This window comes from Triticum aestivum, chromosome 3D, assembly GCF_018294505.1.
Source record: "Triticum aestivum cultivar Chinese Spring chromosome 3D, IWGSC CS RefSeq v2.1, whole genome shotgun sequence".
Classification (NCBI taxonomy): Eukaryota; Viridiplantae; Streptophyta; class Magnoliopsida; order Poales; family Poaceae; genus Triticum; species Triticum aestivum.
Window position 1 is genome coordinate 527061908 of NC_057802.1, and position 6634 is coordinate 527068541.

Consider the following 6634-nt stretch of genomic DNA (forward strand, 5'->3'; position numbering starts at 1 on the left):
GCCTAGCAGGCGTTCCAGTCCAATCCGGTGCGCCGCTCCGTCGCTGACGTCAAGAAGAGCTTCGGCTGATACCATGACGTCGAGTGCCCATAACTGTTCCCGCGTAGCTAGTTAGTGCGTATAGACCAAATGGCCAGACTCAGATCAAATACCAAGATCTCGTTAAGCGTGTTAAGTATCCGCGAACGCCAACCAGGGCCAGGCCCACCTCTCTCCTAGGTGGTCTCAACCTACCCTGTCGCTCTGCCATAAAGTAACAGTCGGGGGCCGTCAGGAACCCAGGCCCACCTCTACCGGGATGGAGCCACCTGTCCTTTCAGCCCCCTCATCAGAATCACTTGCGGGTACTCAACGAGCCGACCCAACTTTAGTGACCACATGTGTCATGTATATAAAGTATATAGTATATACCCGTGATCACCTCCCAAAGTGATCACGGCCCAGTAGTATAGCATGGCAGACGGACAAGAGTGTAGGGCCACTGATGAAACACTAGCATCCTATACTAAGCAGTAGGATAGCAGGTAAGGGTAACAACTGTAGCAACAATGATAGGCTATGCATCAGTATAGGATTAACCGAAAGCAGTAACATGCTACACTACTCTAATGGAAGCAGTATAGAGAAGGAATAGGCGATATCTGTTGATCAAGGGGGGGGCTTGCCTGGTTGCTCTGGCAAGTAGGAGGGGTCGTCAACTCCGTAGTCGAACTGGGCAGCAGCAGCGTCGGTCTCGTAGTCTACCGGAGAGAAGAGGGGGAAGAAACAGTAAATACAAGGCAAACATAAGCATGACGATGCGTGACATGGCAATGAGCGGTGCTAGGTGTGCCCTAACGCGACAGTAGGTGGTACCGGCGAAGGGGGGGAACATCCGGGAAAGTATTCCCGATGTTTCGCATTTTCGGACAGATGAAACGGAGGGGGAAAGTTGCGAGTTCGATATGGTAGGGATGTGTGGCGGACGAACGGGCTGCGTATCCGGATTCGTCTCGTCGTTCTGAGCAACTTTAATGTAGAAAGTATTTTCATCCGAGATACGGATTATTTTATATGATTTTCTAAAGATTTAATCATTTTCTAGAATTTATTTAATTAATTTAAATCAACATTATCCAGAACAGTGTTTACTGACGTCAGCATGACGTCAGCAGTCAACAGAGGTGTTGACCGGTCAAACTGACGTGTGGGCCCAGTGGGACCCACCTGTCATACACTGTTAGGTTAATTAGGGTTTAGGTTAAACTAATTACTGTTTAATTAAACTAACTAGTTAATTAGATTAATTAAACCGGATTAATTAACTTAATTAATTTACTAATTAATTAATTAATTAATTTTATTAATTCATTTTTTTATAATTTTTTTGTTAAACAAGTTCTATGGGCGGGCCCCCGTTGCCATGGGCCCATAGGCCAAAACGGGTGCGGGCGCGTGGGCGCCAGCCCGTTAGGCCACTTGCCCAGGCCAGGGGCGGGACTGGCGGTGCGCCGGCGGCCACCGCAACAAGCGGCCGCAACCGCCGGGGAAGGAAGAGGGCGGCCACGGCGCGGCCCCGGTGAGGCCAGGCGTGGCCGGCAAGCGACACAGGTAGGGGCGACGGGGTACAGGCAGCGAGCGGCGGGTCGAGCAAATGCTGGGGAGGCGGGGGCCGCGGTAGCAGGGGAGCAGGGAGGCGACATGCACGGGCAGCGTCGTGCGCGCGCGCACGGCTGGAGCAGCAGCGAGGCAAGCCGGCGCGGTGGTGGTGTGGTGGAGCAGGGGAGCGAGCTGGGCATGAGCGGGGAGGGGGCCGGAGTGGCGCAGCAGTGCGGGACGGCCGAAGGCGAGCTGCCATGGCAGCAGTCGCAGCGCTGCTGCAGCAGCCGCAGCGGGGAGGACGGGGTGCGGCCAGGTGCGTGGCCTGGACGCGCGAGGCGCGCGGTCGAGCACGGCGACCGCGGTGCAGGGGCTTGGCCCGCGGCGCATGAGCAAGCGGCAAGAGCGAGCGGGGCGGTGGCCAGCAGAGGCAGTAGCGCACGGCGTCAGCGGGAAGAGGTGGGGCGCGGCAAGGGCGCAGGCAAAGGTGGGGAACGGCGGGCGCGTGACCAGTGGCGGGCGCGGCCGAACACGGCGGGGGCGTGCGGGGGGGAAGGCGAGCAGTGGGGCTGCAATGGTGGTGGCGGCAGAGCCGCAGGAGTGGCAGAGGCAGGCTCGGGGGCCGCGGCTAGACGGCGCGGCGGCGTGCGCGCGGGGCGCAGGGGGAGGGTCTGCGGGCGGGCAGCGGGGCCGCGCGAGGCCGCAGCGGCTGGCGCCGGCTGTAGTGGTGGCCACGTGATCGGGCGCGATGAGCACTGGGAGGCCGTGAGCGAGCACGGCATCGGGCGCGCGGTGATGAGGCGAGCCGGGGAAGGCGAGTGCGCGGCCGACGCGGGGAGAGGAGGAGGGAAAAGGCGGCGGCTCACGGCGGGGAGTAGGGTCCAGGGCAGCGTGCTCGATGGAGGTTGATGCGGCGGGATCCAGCGACGGCGGGGACGAGGTCGAGGATGGAGAGGACGGCGACAGGGCGGCGCATGTGGGGGCCGGCGACGGCGTCGAGTGGCGGGGGCGGAGCCGGGCTCGATCTCGATCCACAACTAGATCGGGGGGAAGCGAACGAGTGGGGGAGTGGGGTGTCGGTCGGGCTAGGGTTTCCTCAGGGTGGGTTATGGAGAGGAGTGGGGTGGGCCGGCCTGGTGGCCCGGTTGGGCCGAACGGCCCAGGGGAGGGAGGATCTTCTTTGTTTTTTTTGTATTTGCTTGTTTTTTGTTTTATTTTAGTTACACTTTATTTTTAGTTTAGTAAAATATGACAATAGCTTCAAAAATAGTGTTTCAAAATAACGCACTACCCTAAAAAGTTCTACCTCAAAAATAAATAGTTTATCATTTTATAAAATATCAAAGGCACTTTTTTTAATCGTTACAACTACTGTTTTAATCATTTTAGAGTATTAAAACATTTTATAAAAGTGGGGTTTCTTCACCACAATTAACTTTACATTATTTGGTACAACTGGGACATTTTAGTTTTAAAGTTTGAAAACTTTTGTTGTTTGCCTTTAATTCAATTTTGAATTTGAATCGGTTTCGAACTAACGTGAGATTAGCAACAGTAATCAAGGTGACGTGGCATCATTAGTAGAAAGTTACTGTAGCTTAATTATCCGGGCGTCACATATCTCCGCTCCTCGCGAGCTAGCCTAGTGAGGCTACCCCTGGGGAGGTCTTGGTATCGTCCCCCTCGCGAGGCTTGGCCCCTCGCAAGGGTCTTGAGCGGTGGCTGTCTACGTTGGGCCGTACCAGGCCGTTGGTGGAGCCACTCCGTGGGCCGCAGGCAGCCAAGTCTGGGTACCCCGTTCCCAGGACGCCAACAGTAGCCCCCGGGCCCAAGGCGCGCTCGAACTTGGCTTCGAGGCGAAGCCAAAGGGCAAGTGCGGAGCGCCGCGGGCCCCAATAGCCTGCGGCCTAGGTCAACGCGTGGCGACTGGTTGTTTGTGGGTGCCTCCACTTCCCCACGCGGCCTTGATATCTGCCCGGCTAGGTGGCCGCCGTTGCCTACACAGCTCCACCTCCGTTGCCGGTTGTATGCTCCCTACTTCCCCCGCCTTCCAGAAAGCCGTGGTCTCCTCCTCTGATCCGATCAAGACCCGTCCTTCTGCATAGCGCCGAGCCAGAAGAAGAGGGGGAAGAAGAAGCCCCAAGCCCCAGCCGAGGCGCCGCCGGCCTTTGAGCCTGCCATCAAGCGGTCGGTGGTGCTCAACCAGGAAGCGATGGACAAGGTTCGCCCGGCGCTCGCCGCCGATTCCAATGAGTGGGGGAAGACGGTGGCCTGGCCTGCATCTCGTGCTGCGATCGACGGGACGGTCACTGAGATCCCCATCCATCTTCACGCCCTCTAGGCCGGCGTGGTTCCCCTTTTTCCGCCTTCTTCAACGCCGTGCTTTCCCACTACCAAATCAATACGTTGCATCTGGACCCTCAGTCCATCATTCTTCTTGCCATCTTTGCCTTTGTCTGCGAGGCCATGGTGGGCATTGTTCCCTCCGTGGCCTTGCTTCGCCATTTCTTCTCGCTGCATCTGACTGACGCCCGACAGCGCTCCGGGTGCTTGACCTTCTAGGCCGTGGCGGCGACGGTTGGCTCGGGGATTGACTTCGAGCTCTCGCTGGTTGTGAGCGGGTTTCGAAGATGGTGGGTGTTTGTGGACACCGGCATGCTCAGCCCCCTGCTCTTGCTTCCGACGGCACCAGCTATCCCCAGCTCCGGCTGGTGTCACGCGAGGCTCGCTGATCCGCACCTCGCGCACATCTGGCTTCGACTGATCAGGCTGAAGGATCTTGGGGTGACAGTGCCTATGGTTGTAAAGGAGTTCATTCGGCGCCGCATTGCTCCGCTCCAGCACCACTCCCGGTCGATGTGGTCCTTCTCCGGTGACGCGGACCCCATGAGGCTCCATGTGCCCGAGCTTCCTCTCGAGGCGCAGCAGACTATGCTTGAGCTCCTGACTGGCAACCCCTCGTCGGCCAGTCTGCCGGAGCAGGGCTTCCTCTTGTACTGCTGCTCGAACAAGGTGGAGTTTGTGGGGCAGATGCCCTCATTCGACGAATGGGGTCCGCGTCCGGTCGGCCTTGAAGGGCCTCACGAGAATCCTGTCTTCATGTCTCCTCTGCCCGCCACCGCCACGGCGCCCGCCCCAGGAGTGGACGCAGGGGAGCGGGCACCATCGGACACCGGCGATACTGCTGCTGAAGAAGTGGCGCTGACTTGGGCCCCTGGGGCGACGTCCATCGGGGCCCACTCGTGCTGCCCTGAGGGGGCGACCGGGGTACTGGAGCGGTACGCTACCTCTGGGACGGGAGCCCCCGAGGCCCGGCCGAGCCTCCCCGAGGTGGAGGCCGAGAAGCCGGTGCAGCCCGACACTCCTGAGGTTGCTTCCTCTAGGGCCACGCCTGCCGCCCCTGGTGCCGGCGGGTGCGCTCAGAGCTTCGGCTAGCTCCGCCTCGACTTTGGAGCGCTCCACAAGAGGAGAGGATCTCCAAGCTGCAACGGCAATGCCCCCCGGCCATTGAAGCAGAGGAAGTACATTGCCATAGACGAGTGAGTACCTTAACTTTGTAGTTTCTTGGGCGCCGCGTCTCCTCCTGGCCGCAATTCTTTCATGGTCCCTCCGACTCGGACGGCAAGATCTCCCGAGAAGCAGCCTCCGCCTGCTCCGGGCCCGCTCCTGGCCTTGAGCGCCCCTTGCCAGACTGCTCCGCGCTGCACGAGGCCTGCTGACGAGGTGGGCACGCTGCTCAGGAGCCTTGACCCTGCGCTCTTGTCATTCCTCCTTCATGGCTCCTCCTGGGGAACTGGGGGCGTGCCGAGGGCCCCTCTGCTGGTCTTCACTCGCGGTTGGACGGCCCCAGCCCCGGCCTTGTCCTTGAGCGATGAGGCTTTGCCCCGCAGGGCCTCTGCTGAGGTCCGGAAGGCGACGGGGAAGGCTCCGGTCTCCAGCCCCCTGCTAGGAACAGGCGATCCCCCCAAAGCTTCCTTGTCGCCCTTGGTGCAGAGGGGGAACCTGGCCGCGCGCTTGAGTTTGCGTGTGGGCGTGGCGTTGTTCGCCACGGACTTTTCCAGGAAGCGATGGGCGCGTTGAGCTGGCTCGGGGAAGAGCTTGTCGATGTTGATTCCCGCCTCGAGGCGGAGGGCCTCTCGTTGGCGAACGAGTGGCCATCAATCTTGGACGTCTTCGTCATGACCGCGCCGATGCAAAGGCCGAGTCGTCCCTCGTGACCTTGCGTGAGGCCAGCGCCCGGGCCCTGGAGGAGGCCAGGGAGGCTGATCGCCGCCGGGGGGCTACCGAGGCGCGCGAACAGGAGCTCCAGGCCCAGAATGCCATCCTCGAGCAGCAGGTCAAAGCACGCAAGGCCGTCCTGGCATCGTTGAGGGGAGCACCTTCCGAAGAGAAGGAGATCTTGAAGCGCGAGGAGGGGCTGATGCTGGAGGCCTCGGAGCGCAGCCTCGAGCTTGAACGGTTGGAGACAAGGGAGCGCCAGGTGGCCCTGGCTGAGGATGCGGTCAGCGCGCGTGAAGCCAGGATCCAGGAGGAGGTCGACCATAGGGTGGCGAAGGCTCGCGAGGGTCTCGCTAATGATTACGCCCTGAAGCTGAAGTTCCTGGAGGCCGAAGCTGAGGGTAGGACCATCGTCCTCAAGACACAGCTGAATGAGGTGGAGCAGCGCGAGAAGGCTGCAGCAGCGGCCCTGGCTTCGACTCAGGCCGCCCTGGCTTCTGCCCATGCTGATCAGCTCTCGCTCCAACGACAAGTTGATGACGCCACGTCCCTTGCGCAGCAGAACAGGGAGGAGGCGTGCCGTCGGCAGACGTTGCAGCGCGAGCATGCCCCCATGCTCCAGGACCTTAGGGTGAGGGCCAACCGGGCGCTGGGCGCCATCTGCGAAGAGCGCGCTCCTCATCCCCACGCGAAAGACTATGCTAGCCACCTCTGCTTCTTTACCGACGTCGTGACGCACTTGGAGGACCGGGCCGCAAGGGCCCACGAGCTTGTTGAAGAGAGGAGCCGAGGCCTCCTCGGGCGTGCCTTCTCCCGCGTCTTCAGCCATCTCTAGAAT